This window comes from Dipteris shenzhenensis, chromosome 33, assembly GCF_047967505.1.
Source record: "Dipteris shenzhenensis isolate YYH24624 ecotype China chromosome 33, Dip_SZ_1.0, whole genome shotgun sequence".
Taxonomy (NCBI): Eukaryota; Viridiplantae; Streptophyta; class Polypodiopsida; order Gleicheniales; family Dipteridaceae; genus Dipteris; species Dipteris shenzhenensis.
The window spans coordinates 41,127,781-41,146,996 of record NC_141628.1 but is presented as its reverse complement, the minus strand read 5'-3'; positions in this window follow the sequence as shown (position 1 = coordinate 41,146,996).

Sequence of the window (19,216 nt, the reverse complement as noted above, 5' to 3'; positions counted from 1 at the left end):
CAAGATACTAAATAAAAGCTCTAAACACTAAAATCAAAGACAATAGGAGGACAACTAAAATACAATTATAAGAGCATTAATGAATTGCTCCTACATTTTTCTTGTTTGTTCCATTATAAGACTTTAAAATTTTGATCAACATTTCAATTTAAAAAAAAAAGAGTGTTTTAAATTGAATTGAGCATGCTTGGTAATCACCTCATTTCTTTGCCACCCTCCAAGAAAAACCAACATTTAAATTGCACCCAAAAAATTTTCAACTCTCAATTCACAGTTCACATATGCTTGGTTCAATTCATTAGTCGATTTGCTACTTTATTATTCCTTTGTAGCACTATAAGGCATAGGCTCTTTTTCGACAAAAATACCGATGTTTTTTACATTAATTTAAAAAAAAAACAAATGCAAAGGTTATTATTTACATCGCTATAAGTGTCGAAAAAGAACAGTTGCTATATAAGCATTGCTATATAGTGACGTTATCAAATGTTACTATATAGTGACATTGGTAAACGTCGCTATATAGCGACGATTAACAGAAATTAAAAAACAACATTAGTGAGGCTAAACAGGGCTAAACAAGCCCTGTTTTATCCCACTAATGTTTTTTTTTTAGTAATTACAAAAAAAAGTTTTTTATTATAAAATTTTCCTTGTGAAAAGGGTGATACAAAATCACTCAAATGAACCGATCGAGCGATAGAAGCACATACATGTTGAATATATACAACATTGTTTGTTACAAAATTACCCTTTCAAAAAGGGTGATACAAAATCGCTCAAACGAGCTGATATACAAAAGGATATACATCACGAAGTATATGCAAACTACTAGTACTACGACTACTACTACTCATTCAAATCGTCGTCCTCCTCCTCCTCCTTGTCGTGCTGGCCTGATCCTTGGTCCTCGTGAGCTGTGCCTGATCCTTGGCCCTCATGAGCTGTGCTTGATCCCTGGCCCTTGTCATCGCTCACCTCTGTTGACGGGACACTTGAGCTTTGATTCTAAGAGTGAAACTATATTAATTGGAAATTAGATTGGAACTTAAAGAATAAAACAATTTAAGAAGTGAGATTACAAGTAGGAGTAGACTTATACTATGCGAGTAGCCACCTCAACACAATCAACCATCACTGCCATTGCCTTCTACTCAATAAACCGCGGCTTTGTTCTTACGCAAAACGTGCGTCTCATCTCTGCCTCTGTAGGAAGGCGACCATCGCAACTTATTGTAGACCCAATTTACAAGAGTTAACTAAAGTGCATGCAATATGTAGTAAAACAAAATAGAACAATACATTAAATGAGAAGAAGTAGACTTATTATGGTTGCCTCGAGACTTATACTATGCGAGTAGCCACCTCAACACAATCAACCATCACTGCCATTGCCTTCTACTCAATAAACCGCGGCTTTGTTCTTACGCAAAACGTGCGTCTCATCTCTGCCTCTGTAGGAAGGCGACCATCGCAACTTATTGTAGACCCAATTTACAAGAGTTAACTAAAGTGCATGCAATATGTAGTAAAACAAAATAGAACAATACATTAAATGAGAAGAAGTAGACTTATTATGGTTGCCTCGAATCCCAACCGTTCGCCTGCACCAAAGTGCCAAGTACCTATGGCTCCCAGCCGTCTCCTCGCAGTTCTCCTCTGACCCTCAAACATTTTGGGATGGTCCCTATTCTACTTCTTGAAAAACTTCCAATCAGCTTTATCTAGCTAGCTGGGTTTAGCCATCCCCTTTGCAATGAAAGTACGCAAGGTTGATCTATGATGCTTCAAGACCAAACCCATGTGCTCTTGCATGTAATTCTCATTGAACTCTCAATTTGGGAGGTTAGGGTATTTTGCTTTTAATTCATCGATGACCGCCTGCTTCTTTTCGTCATCTTGATACCGCCAATCAGTAGCTATGCTGCTCTTAAAGTGGTGGCTCATCAACTGCCTCATGGTGGCCATCAATCTTGCACCCTTTTTATCTTCTATTATCTCTCCAGTAGCAGTGATTTGATAGGATAGGTCCTCGATCGGGTAAGGAGGACTCATGGTAGTGGCAGAGTCAAAGCGAGTGGTGTTTGTGCGAGTGCTTCCGAGCGAGGAGTAGCAGTGGGAGTAGGAGAGGGCAAGGGACCTGACTGGTACTGGGGCTCCGGACCAAGTAGAGACGTGTAGGGATGTGAGTGTGCTGACTCGTCTACATCTCCCAAGTTAGCACAACATAAGTGACCCCTCCTACTCTTCCTTCTCTTATGATGGGCATGCCTAGGTGATGACCCCTTAGTCGAAGGGGCTAGAGGGGATGGCTGGGCAGTAGATCCAGCCATTGGTGTAGGAGAGGGAATTGCTGAGGTCCTCTGGGATCGCTGAGAGAAGAATCTCTCTACCTCCTCATCGGTCATCTATGCCACAAACTCATCGGGACTCCCGACAAAGCCATGGGCTGCTAGCAAAGGAGTTCCCCGAGAGGTAGTCGCAGTGCTACGTCCGAGAGGAGTCGGGCCAGGGGTAGTCATAGGGGTAGGCCCCTGAGTTTTTGCCTGAGGGGAATCAAAGTCCTCTAGAGAATAGAGATCATGATGTCTCCTCCTACGAGGGTTTCCGTACTCCTCGGATGTGCGATGTAATCCCATGCCTAACATAGACACAAAAATCAAAACAAAATACAAAAAACAAGAGAATACATTGAGAAAGCATATGGGAATACAATGAGAAAGCATAAGAGAATACATTGATAAAGCATATGCTTATGCTTATGCATAAGCATAAGCATATGCACAGGCATAGGCATAGGCATATGCTTATGAAAAGAAGAGAAAAAGAGAGGGAAAAAGAAGAGAAGGAAAGGAGAAGGAGAAGGAGAAGGACATGCATAAGCATAAGCATAAGAGAAGGAGAAGGAGAAGGAGACATATGCTCATGCATAAGCATAAGCATAAGAGAAAGAAGAGGGAAAAATAGCATAAGCATAAGAGATAAGGAAAGAAAGCATATGCTTATGCTTATGCATGAGCATATGAGCATAAATAAAAAGAGAGAAAGCTTAAGCATAGGCAAATACATATGCTTATGAAAAGAGATTGAAAGAGGGAAAAGAGGGGGAGAAAGAGAGAGGAAAAGAGGAAAAGAGGAGAAGGAGAAGGAGAAGGAGGAGACATATGCTCATGCATAAGCATAAGCATAAGAGAAGGAAGAGGGAAAGAGACCATAAGCATAAGAGAAAATGAAATAAAGCATATGCTTATGCTTATGCATGAGCATATGAGCATAAAAGAAAAAGAGAGAAAGCATAAGCTTGTGCTTATGCATGAGCATATGAGAATATGCTCATGCATAAGCATAAGCATAGGCAAAGAGGGAAAAAGAGATTGGAAGAGGGGAAAAGAGATTGAAAGAGGGGAAAAAGAAGAGAAGGAAAGGAGAATAAGCATAGGCAAAGAGAAGAAAAGAGGGGAAAAGAGATTGAAAGAGGGGATGAAAGAGGGGAAAAGAGCATAAACATAAGAGAAGGAAGAGGGGAAAAGAGATTGAAAGAGGGGAAAAAGAAGAGAAGGAAAGGAGAGAAAAAGAGATTGAAAGGGGAAAAAAGAAGAGGGGAAAAGAGATTAAAAGAGGGGAAAAAGAAGAGGGAAAAAGAAGAGAAAGAAGAGGGGAAGAGAGAAAAAGAAGAGGGAATAGGGGAAGAGAGGGAAAGAGAAGGTTCCTATGCCCGTCTTAAGCGCTAGCTGTAGGCCAATGCAAATAACAAAAATAACAAAAGGAAAAAAGAGAAAGCACTTTCTTACCTAGAATAGTCCCGCTCGGTGTTTTGTGGACTGGCCCTAAAAAAGAGAAGAAACACACCATTTTTCAAATAACTAGTTAGAGGAAGGAGGAGTTTAGAGAAGCAACTTCTCAAAGGGATTGGATTGAGGAGACAAGCATAAGCCTACAAATAAGGAGAAAGCATAAGCCTACAAACAAGGAGAAAGAGGAGGAAGAGAAATACCAAAAAGAGAAGAGTTGAGTCTTCTTTCTTTCACAAAATCTCGTTTGTTGTCCACCTCTGAAAATCAAGCATGAAAACTAGCACATAGCCTTAGCAATACAAGGAGAAACATGCTTCAATACTTACAAAATGAAATCTCACAAAAAACGAACCTACATTGCTTAAAGAGACTCACCTTCTTGAAAAACTTCTTTTCACACAAGCAAAGAGGGAGAAGGGTGGAGAGGGAGCACAAGTCTTAGGAGAGGGGCTGGATAGGGGTAAGGAGTGAAGAATAGAGAGGAGGAAAGCGAGGTCATCGAATATAAGGTGGGAGGATAGATTTTTGCTTTTCTCACAATAGAGATGTTGAAGAAAGCGTCGTGCGGGGTTTTGGGTTTAAGCCCCCAGCGTCACTATATAGCAATATTTTTCTCTTATTCCATCGCTATATAGCGACGCTTATATCCAGAAAGCATCACTATAGAGCGATGGAACAGAGCAAAGCATCACTATATAGCGATATAGCGATGGAACAGAGCAAAGCGTCGCTATATAGCGACGGTTCATGGCACTTATTGTGAGAAGAGAGAAAAGGAGCTCATAGGTGGCTATTTTTTGGATCTTAATAGATTTCCTTGTAGCTCATCTTGTGATTTTAGAAGTGTGAAGATGGAAGGGATGAGTGGAAGCTTGTCAAATGATGCGCCAATGCTCGGTAGCACAAAGTGTCTTACGGAGAGGTTGTATTGTCATTGCACTCATTGCAAGCAAGAAGTACGACATCCATGTCGTATTATCATGAACCACTTGCACATGTATGGGGAGGAGCCCGAACCAGTACCCACCATTGGTGTTGCACATGGTAATGGATTATCGGTTTGTCAATGCTATTTAAGTTTGCTCAACATCTTGGTTGATATGGCCCATAGTCTTGGTGAATTACAATATCCCACCATGGCTAATAATAAATAAGGGACACCTCATGCTTGCACTACTTGTGCCAAGGAAGTACAAGGCCAAAAATATGGACGTGTACATCGCACCTTTGATAGAGGAGTTATAGATCTTATGGAGAGGAGTGCAGGTCTTTGATATTTCCAGAGCTCCTAGACATACCAATGATATTTTAATCAGGGGTATCTTGATGTGGACCACGCATGACTACCTAGGATATGGAGAGTGTACAGGTACGTGGTTGTATCTTTACATATATAATATAGGATTATGCTTTTATGACTCTCTTTCACACGCATGTCTTATACTAACACATTTATGTACGCATGCAAGGCTTGTTACAAGTGGATATCATGCTTGTCCTGTTTGTGGACCGGGTTTGAAATCACTTGCACGATACTCCAAGCATATGAGGAAAAATGTTTATGAAGGTAATACTCGAGACCTTCTGCTGGACCATCTCACGCGTGGAGGTCAGCTTGATCCACCACCACCATATTTGAAGGCAAGTGACTAGATTCAGGCTTGGAGAGTGAATGCAGAGGAACCTCCTCATGGTATGAAGAGGCTATCGATCTTTCGCGAGCTTCCTTATTGGGGTCAGTTACAAATCAATCATCTCTTGGATGCCATGCATATCTTCAAGAATGTGGGGGCTACTATTTGGGCACACTTGGTTGGTTCCAAAGACTCAGGCACACTTGGTTGGTTCCAAAGACTCAAGAGGAGTTCTTGCATGTTATGAATAGCATGTCTCGTTTGTGGCCCCAAGTGCATGCTTCAGGAAAAGTTATCCTCCCGAAAGCAACATGGATCCTCTACAAGAGAGGAGGCACTAGTCAAGGCAGACATTGCCTCTTTTCAAACACCCACAGGGTACATGAGTTGCTTGAAAGGAGCATTTTCAAAGGACAATAAGCTTAGTGGGCTCAAGTCCCATGATTGGCACAAGATCTTATAGGTAATCTAAGCTGTAGGATTAGTGTACCAATAATCATGATGCGTTAGTGTAATTATGATTATGTTATATTGTTGACATGACTTCTTTGTTGCTTTGATAGTTCATCCTCCCAATTATAATAAAAGGGTGCTTACAAGAAGATGTTAGAAATGCTATATTCAAGATCAATGGTATTGTGAGGTATGCTTACTATCAAATTGCATTGATTGCATTTTCTTCAATTTAAGCTAAATAATATGTAGACAGATTATGAATATATCATACATGGGCATGTGAAATAGGTGGATATCTAAAAAACAGAGCTCCATATCGAGCATCGAGAAGTCTAGGGTGGAATCCATCGAAGCCGTATTCTTTTGTTGAGAAGCACTTTCCCTCGAGCATTATGACAACTCAAGTGCACTTGCTTGTACACATAGTTGATGAGGTGGCCATTGCAGGCACTGTTCATAGTCGGTGGATTTTTTCTTGAGTAGTTATGAAAACTTTGAAGGGATTTGTAAGACAAAGAGCAAGATTAGAAGCAAGCATGGTAAAAGTATGGCTTGTGCAAGAGTCATTAGTATATATCATGGAGTTTCTTGCATCCATGGATCCTGATATGTCGTTGGCATAACAACGATGATGATCGCATCGTTGGTGAGGTTCCCCAAGGAAAAGAGATTAAAAGAAAGATGAGCGAAGAGCAAATGGAGAAATTCAATAAGTTTTGTATCCTCAATAGCAAGGAGATGCAGAAGTGAATTGAGAGATATGAAGCGGCCAAAGCAGAAAGAATAAATGCAAGGACAAGATTCAGAGTAATGTACAGGCGATCGCAACCATATCCACAAGATCTCGCCCTTCTCCCCACTCACATGTCACTTGATTGGCTACAATTGGCTCTACGTAAAGCAGAACGCGATGGAGAGATAATAAAAGAGCACGAGTGAGAGTTATCATCTGGATGTATGATGCATGCAAGTCTCTTACCTCTTGATGTAATTAAGTAATTATTTGTGGCAATATACGCTATAAAATAGATGCATCTTCATTGTTTTAATGATGCTCTTTTACAATACAAAAAGTACACTGCATTATGATCATATGGATGACATTTTTGTGTGGAACGCATCGATTCAAAGAGAGTCACGTATGATTGTTGAGTCATGGCTGACTTCACACAAGATAGCCGAGCAAGTGCTTCGAATACCAATCTTCTCTCCTAACAGTTAGATTATTGTGGAACCATATGCGAAATCTATGAAGTTGATTTTAGACGATTTAGTATTTTCATTCTTGATGTAAAATGGTTTAGAACTATTTACAGTGGTCCCCATGCGAGAGTGAGAAAAGACAGTAGCGGTTTCTTTGCAATAGTCTCCACCAAACTTTGGACCGATGAAAGTGATACTTTTGTTCTTCCCGAGCAATGTGAGCAGGTGCATACTAATGATTTAATTAATCGAAGCTTTTGTTTTTAAAGATCCATTGATACATGTACTTAAGCATAATTATATATATATAATTGATGGCATTTAGCACCCATCTTCAATATAGGTGGTTCTTCATCCGGATCATTTTGATCCAAGATGGTGGTATGTGATCCAAGTTGCACCATGAAGTATTGAAGAAAGAAATGTGGATATGGAGATGCCAATACCAATGCCAGATCCAATTGATCTAGATGGATCTAGCGAAGAAGATGAAGATCACAATATGATCGAAGAGGAAGATGCATATAATGACATCGTAAAGGAGGAAGATGGAGATCACGATATTGAGGAAGAAGATGACGATCATCAAGAATCACCAAACTTTATTGAAGAAGATGATCAAGTACTCTTTGGTGAATGTACGATGCTAGAGTATGATGATGATAGTATGATGATGATATAGGAGATCAACTCGATATAGAGTTAGAGATAGACTTATTTGGCACATTAGACTTGGCTTAGGATGAAGCTGTTGATGTAAATTCTCTTCATTAATGCAAGAGAAACAATTTTATTATACTACACATAGCAACTATTGGATGTTAACAAGTTCATTTACAGTACCTGAAGCCCTATTGGATGCACCTGGAATTGTAACTAGCTTCAACAAATAGGTTGTGTACAAATATGTGATCACTGGGTCTTGGCATTGAAGTCTACACTTGTAATGCCATGTCTCCTTGGGACATTTGCTCTTTTTGTCACATCATATGCAAGGACTTGGTCAATTTGCTCCTCAAAGAGAGAATGGAGATTAATTGAGGTGGGGTATAGCTACCTATTGATTGAAAGACGTTATTTATAAAGGAGAAATTTTCAAAGTAGTTTTTTCTCTCAATTTTGAAGAGCTAGTCATCATCACAATCAAGGTATAGCTTGGATGTCCTTCTCTTTTGCTTCTATTCACTTTCCCTAATATACTTTCCGCTTCTTACCCGCTCTTGTTTTTTGTTTTTTGTTTTCGTGTTTGTGTCTACATTAGACATGGGATCACGCCGCATGTTTGACGAGTACGAAAACTGTCGTAGGAGGAGACATCATGATCTCTATTCTCCAAAGGAATTTGATTCCCCTCAGGCAACACCTCAGGGGCCTACCCCTGTGACTACCCTTGGCCCGACTCCTCTCGGACGTAGCACTGCGACTACCTCTCGGGGAACTCCTTTGCTAGCAGCCCATGGCTTTGTCAAGAGTCCCGATAAGTTTGTGGCACAGATGACTGATGAGGAGGCAGCGAAATTCTTCTCTGTGCTATCCCAGAGGACCTCAGCAATTCCCTTGCCTACACCCATGGCTGGATCTACTACACAGCCATCCCCTCTAGCCCCTTCGACTAAGGGGTCATCACCTAGGCATGCCCATCGTAAGGGAAGGAAGAGTAGGAGGGGTTGCTTATGTTGTGCTGACTCGGGAGATGTAGATGAGTGAGCACACTCACATCCCTGCAGGTCTCCACTTGATCTCGAGACCTAGTACCAGTGTCCTTTGTCCTCTCCTACTCCCACTGCTACTCCTCGCTCTGGAAGTGCTCACACAAACACCACTCGCTCTGACTCTACCACTACCATGAGTCCTTACCCAGGACCTATCCTATCAAATCACGACTGCTGAAGAGATAATAGAAGATAAAAAGGACATAGCAGTGATGCCCACCATGAGGTGGTTGATGAGCCACCACTTTAGGAGTGCCATAGCTACTGACTGGCCGTATCAAGATGACCAAAAGTAGGCAGTCATCAATGAATTGAAAGCAAAATACCCTAACCCCTCAAATTGGGAGTTCAATGAGAGTTACATGCAAGAGCGCATGGGTTTGGTCTTGAAGCATCGTAGGTCCTGAAACCTTGCGTACTTCCATCAAAAAGGGGAGGGCTAAACCCAGCTGGGCAGATAAAGCTAATTAGAATTTTTTCAAGAAGCAGAATAGGGACCATCCCGAAATGTTTAAGGGTCAGAGGAGGGCTGCGAGGAGATGGTTGGACGTCATAGGTACTTCACAGTTTGGTGCAGGCAGATGGTTGGCATTCAAGGCAACCGTGGTAAGTCTGCTTCTTCTCATTTAATGTATTGTTCTATTTGTTTTACTCCATATTGCATGCACTTTATCTAACTCTCATAAATTGGGCCCACAGCAAGCTGCGATGGGTCGCCTTTCTACAGACACAGAGACGAGATGCACGTTTCGCATAGGAACAAAGCCGTGATTTATTGAGCAGAAGGTAATGGGAGCGACGGTTGATTGGGCTGAGGTGGCTGCTTGCATGGTGCAACAAAGGTTTTAATAGTCCTTCTATTGATGAGAATGTAATAAAAAACGTTGGAGGACCTAGTTGTCTAACCATGCCAAAAAGGTTTTTTTGTAACTTCATCTTGTGGTCAGATGATGTTCGCATGCATGTGAAGTCACGATATCCTCTATTGGAATGGAGAAGGCATTCAACATATGTGTTCTACATTGTGTCTTTTGCCCTTAATGTTCGACCATGTAATTGTGCTTTGCGCATACGCACTCAAGTTGATGATAGTACTTGATGAACCAATATTTTCATGGTTTTAAAAAATAATCTTTCTATGGAGAATGCAAAATGGTGGTCTTTGTTAGTCACTTCCCATTGTGAAATGCCTTGGTTTGAAGCATGATCTGGTACATTATATAAGTGTTGACATCCCTAAAAGAGTTTAGGGAAGGCTAGTTCTTCACAATGTTTGTCCTTAAAGATGCTTAAAGGTGAGAAACCTTCTAAGGGTGCAATATTTATTCTTTTGTCTTCAAAGTCAATTACTTCTTGGCTATAGTAAATCCCATGTATCAATGTGTCTCTAATTAGGTATCATTATCATCATCGATGTTGTTGTTTAATGATGAGTTCTCTTGTATTTGATTTTCTTGCAAAGACTCTATATATTGAGCCCATTTAATGTTTAATCTAATCATCAAAAATAGTCACGATGCTTCCCATGAGGCTGTATTGTCCATCAAAATTGAGTTTGTGTATCTGAGCAAAAGGGGTTCCAATAGAAATAAGGCGAGCTTCAATATCATTAAGAAGACTAGTGTATTTTTTTTTTCTTAGCAAGTGGCATGTTGATATGACAAATCATTCGTACTATCTTTCTCTTGATATATTTGAAACAAATTAAGCATAAGCTTTTTTCTTTGGGATTAAATTCCTTAGTAATGATGTTATTTTGAATTAAAAAAGTACTTATTGAATGATCTATTGCATGCATATTGGACAAGAATGTTAATGTATGACAACATTTGCAAGAATATTGTGGTGTATCTTGAATTGCTTTCATGTATTTGTGTATTGCAACAGGCCTAGTTGCTTTTCTCTTCTTTGTTTCTTCATCCTTCCTTAAATTAAAACTTGTTCCTTTCTTTGAAGAACAATTGTCTTCTCTTATATCAATTTCTTTGTTTGCTATTGTACTTTCAAATACCTTGGTTTGCTCTTTTGCGATAATTGGGACCTTAATTTTATATACCTTCTGTGCAATAGATTGTATATTGTAAGGTACATATTTATATGTTTCAATGAATATCATAGCAACCTCTTTCGCACTTAATTTAAGGTTGTTCAAAACGATCAAACCAAGTTGGCTTTCATGTTCTTTTGTCCGAGGGATGTATGCTCTTTTTCGTTGGATATATCGTAAAGGTGATATTTGCATAGGTATTGTAGTTTCATCTAGTAAAAGCATATGCACCAAAATATTATTATGAAAGTGTGCATGTTAGCATTGATAGGCATTTTTATTAGTTTTACAAATGACTTTGAATGAACAACCCAATGCACGCGAAAAATTTGTAAAGCAACTACATAATAAAGATCTAGACATTGAGATATTTGCTACCATTTTTTTGACTTCTTGAGCACATGTAATTTTATTAGATGAATTATGGTGAAGGTTTGAGAGCATTTTCCAAGGAAGCACTTCAAATAGTTCACCTGTTTGAACACATTTATTAATGATTTCTAGCAGATTGGAATATGTTTGCAATGGAAGAAGATCAACTAAACAATTTCTCATCTATGTGTTTTGTGGATATTGCTGCAAGAAAGCAACATTTGATTCAAGATCAAACACATTGATATTTTTGACAACTTGTTTTTAATGAGACGTCCATTTTTCATTCAAAAAATACAAAGACAATATCAACACAATGTTAAATTTCCATTGACAAAGTACACCTTGTAGAGATCAAGAAATGGTGCACTACAATCAAGAGCTTCCTTCAAAGCCTATTACATGCCCAGAACTATTCACTGTAAAAGTGCCACTACACTTAATGCAATGGAGCATTGAGCAAACACGAAGAGCACTTTCACTATGAAGCTCTAAGAAAGGAGCCTCTAAAGGGAGAATGGAGTCAACATGGGATCCTTGCAAGTGTATTGCAACGTCTTCACCAAGTCATTGAACTATCTTTCTCGTCAAGCAAGGTGTTTGAATGATCTCTTGCTTACGATTGCAGGTGTAGCAAAAAGGTCATTGAAGATCCTGACTCACACGTGTGTCCGCACAAACTGCACATGAATATTCCACAAGTTGGGAGTTCAAATTTGTGAATTGTAGTTTACCATTGACCTACAAGAAACATTACAAGTTAGTGAAAAACAATAAAAAATTCAATGAACCTTCAAGAGCAAGTATAAGTTTTACCATGTGCCTATATGCAAGACTTCGAACTTGGGTAACAAGCACTTGGGTAAGCTCTTCTTTCTTTGCACCATCAGGCATGTTTGCTAAAATTGTGAAGTCAAAGACACACAATGTATTTCTTACTACCATATAGGACACATTCTTTAGTGTGTACATGACAATGCCTTCTTCATTATACTCCTCAACAAGGCATGCAAACAAACTCTTGCATTCGTTCACAAAAGTGAGTTAGAAAACATTAAAAATGAACTCATTATTATGTGTGTTTTAAAATTTACCATGCATTTTGAAGTACAATTAGAAGGTTCTGTTTACTGCACCATGGTCTTCATTTCTTGGGCCATCTGTAATGATTAATTGATCTACTACTCCTCCATCCTTGTCAACTTTGATGATAACAAATGATATAGTGCCCATTGCCATATTGGGTTGCTTCAAAAACCTACAATTCTTTGTGACAAAAGGCACATATTTTGCAAGCTTGTGATCATTCAACAAAGTGAGAGTTCCTTCAAATGGTTCACCTTTAAAAACACTAATTGTGGCATCAAGATGAATTGAATAAGAAGAAGTACCACTTTCACCAAGGCTCTTCTTTATCACTAAAGGCCCTTCAATCCTATAGAAGCCATCTACCTCCAACTTATCTTTGTATTGATCTACATAGGAATGAGGGACAACAAATGTGATAGTGTCACAATTGTGTCTATCTGTGAAGTCAGCTTAAAGAACAACATCATACTCTAGGTCTTTAGCCTTGTATGTTCCATATTTAGCCAAGAGCTTTCCCTCGAAAGCAAATCTATGAATGATGCAATCAGTGCGTTGCTATATGTATAATATTGGAAATGAGGTGGAATCCTTTAGATATTCTTTATTTGCTACAACAATGGCTTGATTATTTCCATCATTCTTTTGCTCAAATAATTTGTCAAGATAACTATCTTAAGATGAGTTCACTTCATCTTCCAAAGCCTTCATGGGTGTAATAGACAATTTGCTACTGCCAATAATGTTGCGACATATATAAGAAATTATTTATTCATTACAATGTGAATAATCAACCATTAGGATTAACTAGTGTTTTGCTTAACTACTATGTAACATGTTTTTTAAAGGCAAAATTTCCTCATGCATGCAAATAAATGAAAAATACATGGTTAGGCATGCATATAAATAGAAAGATACATGGTTAGGCAATTTACACAATCAAAAAAAGAAGAATTCAATGAAACAAAGTAGCATTTCAGTAAATGTAATTTAATTTCTAAAGAAAAGTAACATATGTTTTCTACCATAAGGTAAAGTATGGTAGAAGCACATTAATATTTCACTAGGATGCAATAGTTATATTCTACTACAAAGGACTCTCTACAACATATTTAATGGCCCTTAACTATACCAAGCAATTAAAATCTTAAGTAAAACGAATCTAAGAAACTATCATGCCCAACTAAAATTTTAAATTTTAGACAAAATGAAAATGCAGGAGCAACACATCGTTCGGGACACCGTGTACCTGAAAAGAAACATGAAAATGTTTAGTGCACAGAACTAGAAAACCACGAACAAACGCATACAAATAGGGCCCCCAGAAAAAAAACGCCTATTAATTAATCAGTCGTGGGAGGCAGCATTGCAAAAATAAATTTTAAGGTAACGTTGAAAGGGCAATCGGCGGTGTGATATAAGCGAGCAATTGGAGAAGCAGGTGGTGGGTTTGAGAAGGTTCAATCTAGCAGGAGGCAGGGGGTGTGGCCGAGCGTGAAGAGCAAGAGAGAGGCGAGGGAGGGAGAGGGTGAGAGAGAGTGATGAAGAGAGGAGTTGGAGGCGGCCTTCAACGAGATGACGGGCAAGCCCTGAGGGAATCGCTTAACGAAGTTTGGAGTCCATAGCACGAGGAGTCAGTAGCAGCGGGAGGAAAGGTGCACATGCGGACGACAGACGGAACACGAACAAACGTTTGCAGAACAGACAGACCACGGACAGACGAATGCAAAAAGAAATTAACCTTCAACGTAGGCCGCCTTAGCAGCTGTGTGAAATGCCTTCTGGAATGATTTCTTCGCTGGTTTCTTGATCGCAGAGTGGTTCAACAAGTGGGCATCTCTCTTAGACTTGCCAAATGACGATGCCAGGATAGGAGAGAGTATTCAACGCCATGCAAGCCAAATGCATAAGCGAAAAACAGATTCTTCAATATAAAATTCCGCATGAACCAGAATGGGCAGCAGTTTCATCTGCTCCTTCAATCATGGGCGTCTTCCCATAGCGTTTCTCGAGCTCTACACAAACCGAACAGTCAAGAAGTGACACAGGCTCACTATCGCTAGGCGTCTTATCGAAGTCTCTGATAGAAAATCACACGAACTGAGAAGAACATAATAGCCGCACATGAAAGTCGAGCCTCAGCATTCACGAAACTAGAAAATCTAAAAGAAACGAAGTTAAAAGATGAAGTTAAAGCTGAAGGAAGGAAAGCGTACCGTTGCCAAAGGTGTTATTCTCAGTATCCATGGCTTCAGATAAGTATTGATTGTCCGCCATGGCTACACGACCCGGAAGCGGAGGATATCGTCGAAGAACAGCAAGCAATCTTCGAATGATTTGCTAGAGGTGGACGTCTCCAAATTTATTGAAAAAGTCTGTGTGCGTTGCAGCTAATAGCTGTAGCGTTTCAGGCTTTCGCCATATTCTTTCCATCATTAAGAATCCTCAGAGCGACGGCCACCATCACTACCCAAACGGCAAAATGCAGGTATAGTTAAGGGGCAAATGCAGGTATAGTTAAGGGGCATGAAGCCCAATTGGGCGTGCTAGTGGTAGTTTGCCACGTGTTAATCGCAGCTCGCCATGTGTCCCCTGATGCACCAATATAAATATTACACATTGAAAATAACAGAAAACATAAAAATTCCTTATTTTACATTTCGAATTGGCCCTTGGACTGGATTACACAATTTCTATGGAGATGCGTCTCTAGGTAGGTCCCTATGGATAGCAGATTGGGCATTCTTGGGTGGCCTAGCAATAATTCATGAAAACCCAAGACTCGTTATGAGAATCTCTAAAAAGGGCATTATAGCCTTTAGAGATCTGGGACCTAGGCGGGGCAAATGGGCAAATTGGAAGCAGCCCGATCAAATTGCCAGGGAGTTCGATCTTAACAATAGAGAGAGGCAGCTAGTTACTGAGCACAATCTAGAGGATTAAGAGCAATTAGCCAACTAGCCACCTCTATAGGGAGGCTCAGGACTTTAGGGAGTTCACGAGTCCGGTTGGCAAGCCCCGCAAAAGACTGAATAGTCGTGACTTTAGGGAGTCAAAGGCAACGACAGGTGCAGAAGTTGCACACAGGCAATGGAGATTCCATGCCCTGTGAGATGGAGTGGGGACTAGTGGGTAGCTAGATTGAGGAGAGTCTGGGATGCTACACAATGGGTTCCGATAGGCAAACTGCGGGTCCAATCTCAGCTATCAAAATGGAACCCTGCATCCCCCCGGAGTGTTCACTTTACTACAGGTTCAGAGAAACCTCATATGCATTTGCTATGGGCGTGCCCCATCTCTAGGGAACTTTGGATGGTGGTAGAAAGAAAATTGAACAACATGCATGTAGCTTCCAAGTTCAAGTGGAGAATGACGCTTCTCGATGATAGAGGCAAGCAAAACGATCTCACATATCAAATGATGCAACCTCTAAGAGCTAGTATATTGTCCTTGTTTGAAAGTTCAGAAATGGAAGAGCCTTTCAACACCCTCCGCTTGGAAGAATCCCGATTGGAAGCGACATGGAGGAAATTCAGAGAATAATGGTATCTTTAGTTCATAGGAACGATGTTTGTAAAGCCTTATCCAGACTCTGGTCCTAAGGCTTTGGAAGTTTTGTACTCAGACATGATGACATATATGCACACTATGTATTTTCTCTTCTTTTAAAAAAAAATAAAGGTTGGGATTCTGCCAAAAAAGAAGAAGAAATAACTACTATGTATTCCCATAAAATATTTTGTCGATTTGACTAATCCAAACACATGGTTTTGTGACATTTTGAAGCATACATGTCATTTATAAAAGTTTCCAATCTTCTCCCAATCTTTGACAAAGAATTTCTATAAATGTTTTTTCTTTTGGCTTGCAGGAGCTCTTTGCATATTTCAAGTTAATTTGCATACCTCTTTAGTCTTGGAACTTAGTGTGTATGGCACACATGATTTGGCTTCTTTGCTATTTTTCTCTCTTATTTTTGATATACATGCATTGCCTTGTTTACTCTCTGTTTCTCTTAGTCTTTTGGCACTGCCATCAGGGTTGAATTTGCATGTTCCCTATTGTTGCACTCAAGTTCCTCTCTTTCATGTGTGTAGCCTCAAATAACATGTCTGATACATTCTATATCTCTCATATTTCCTCCAAAACGACTGCAAAAGTAGTATTGTATCTCTCACATAATGACATTAAAAATCCCTCTAGAAACAAAATTATACTTACATTTTAGAGCTTTTAAATTTTCAAAAAAATTATAGAGGGGGCATAAGGAAATGATAAAAATAGGTTACTTAGGGATTAAAAAAAGAAGCCTTGAATGCACATGATATAGACATATTACACTAAGTGACCCCCCCAAGAGAAAGATGTGCAAACTTTGTACCCAACAGACATCAACACTTGTATAAAAGATTAAGGTGAGCATGGATTCCTAAAATTTGTATCAAGAAAGTGGATAATACCATCTATTCCAACAACGATTGCAAATATTGATAGACCATGCAATGTACTAAAAGAAGTATGGGTATCTGGATGACAATGTATAGAGCCTACAAAGAGTGAGTCTATATCCACAAAAATTAGACACACGCCAAGCATGAAGTCACCATTTACAAATGTTCCTCAACAATAGTTCTGTCTCTCAACCTTCTCCCCCTTCTGAACCGTGCAACCATTTCTAAACCCTTAAAATCCCATGGAGGTGAGAGCCTCCACCCATGTTACAACCCTCTTTCTCACCTATGTGAGTGTGAGAGTTGCTATCCATGCTTCAACCTACACCTCTCACTAGATTAAAACCTGAGGATTGAGCTACACTTGTGAACATCTATGCTACACTAAGCATTGGCATGATTGTAGGTGACCAACACCCTCGAAACTTGGACATGGGAGAAACTATGACAACGCATGCCGATATAGCCCTTGAAACTAAAGGGGACCCTTGAAGGGCCTCCTTTGTTGGTATGTATGTATGTATGTCTATATATATATATATGCATGTGTACACACACTTTTTTAGTGAAATCTTATATTTCTCTATGGGAAACCTCAAAAGAGGTGAAAATCCACCATGAAGTACAAAAGTTAAAAGATTACAAGTAGGCCCTTGGGAAAAACCAAAAGGCTAAGCAAAAAGTACAGAAAGGAAAATGCAACCCAGCAGGGGGAGTATCCAAAAGGATATCCTCCACAGTGAGATTGTTTACGTGCAAAAACTTTTGCAAAAGAACTACATCACCATCAATAAAGTGAAGATGTTTTTTACCCTTGTGATTCTTCTTGAGATAAGCATGTGTACACACACACACACACACATGTTAGAGGGTGATAAGAATGATGATTGCAAACCATATACCTGGCCCTGATTATCAACCAAAAATACTTTGAAGAACTTTGATCCTCTCTCTCTCTCTCTCTCTCTCTCTCTCTCTCTCTCTCTTGATGCATGCACACACACACATACATATTAACACTTATTTAATTAAATTTGGACTCATATGTTTACATTTGGACTAGCCCTTAAAATCCTTCCCAAATGAAAAGCTTACTTTACGAAAATGTCATTCAAGAATCAAAAGTTTACTTTCTAGCACTATCATTTCCACACAATACATTTCATAACATCTCTCTACAATGTTGCACTAATAATGCAAAAACTACTATTAGATCCTAATTTTGTATCTCTTTCTTTTAAGAATCGTATTCTTAAATTAAAAAATCTATTGAGTTATTAGTTTAAATCCATGAAAAACCACGCTCTTGAAGATTCACAAAATTTAAAAAAGGTATACACAAGATACTTACGAGACTCTTTTTACTTTCAATGTAGAAAACTATAAGACTCTTGAATATTCAAGAAATTAAAAGTTTTATATAGACATGAGACATGATGGAAGCCTCTTTTATACTCTAAAAATAGCAATAGCTATGCTTGCAATTTTACATTATCATAAGTTTACAAGAAATATTGCTCGGAATGAGTCTTTGTACAAAGGATCTGTTGTGGCCTTTTCAATAACTTATTTTTGCCTTATAGTGAGTTAAGTACAAATGGGCGATCCAAACATGAAAGGATCTATTGTGGCCTTTTCAATAATTTGATTATGTAAGTAGAAATAGGCAATTCAAACATTTGCTTGTTCGAATGTCCTTTTCTACTGTCATAGAAATGAGCAATCTAAACATTTGCTTGTTCGAATGTTAGGTGTCATCTTCATTCACTCTCATCTGATCACCACCACCACCTTCAGTCTTTCTCGATACACTACAAGGCATAGGCCCTTTTTCGATGGTTAAGCATCGACGTTTAGCGCACGCAAGGTGCTAATCATTAGTATGCAAAGCGGGCTTAAAAGTGTCGCTATATAGCAACACTTGCTAGACTTGTAAAAGGTTGTTATATAGTGACGTTTTATAGAGAGTGTTTTTTCCCACACCGACCTTTAAAGATAGTTTTACCCAATGAAAAAAAAAAATTCTTTTCATACCTGTTTGATCCTTTGAAAGAATAAAAGTACAAGAGCATGTACATTAAGTTTGAGGCTCATATATTCATGTCCGTGTTTGAGACTTAGCTTCATCCTGAGCTAAGTCTAGTGCACCAAACAAGTCCATCTCCAACTCTATACTGAGTTGATCTCCTATATCATCATCATACTCTGGCATTGTACGTTCACCATAGACTTGATCATCTTCTTCAATAAAGTCGGGTGATTCTTGATGATCGTCATCTTCTTCCTCAATATCATGATCTCCATATTTCCTCAATATCATGATCTCCATATTCCTCCCATATGATGTCATTATGCACATCTTCCTCTTGGCTCATATTGTGATCTTCATCTTCTTCTCTAAATCCATCTGGATCAATTGGATCTAGCATTGGTAATGGCATCTCCATATCCACATCTCTAT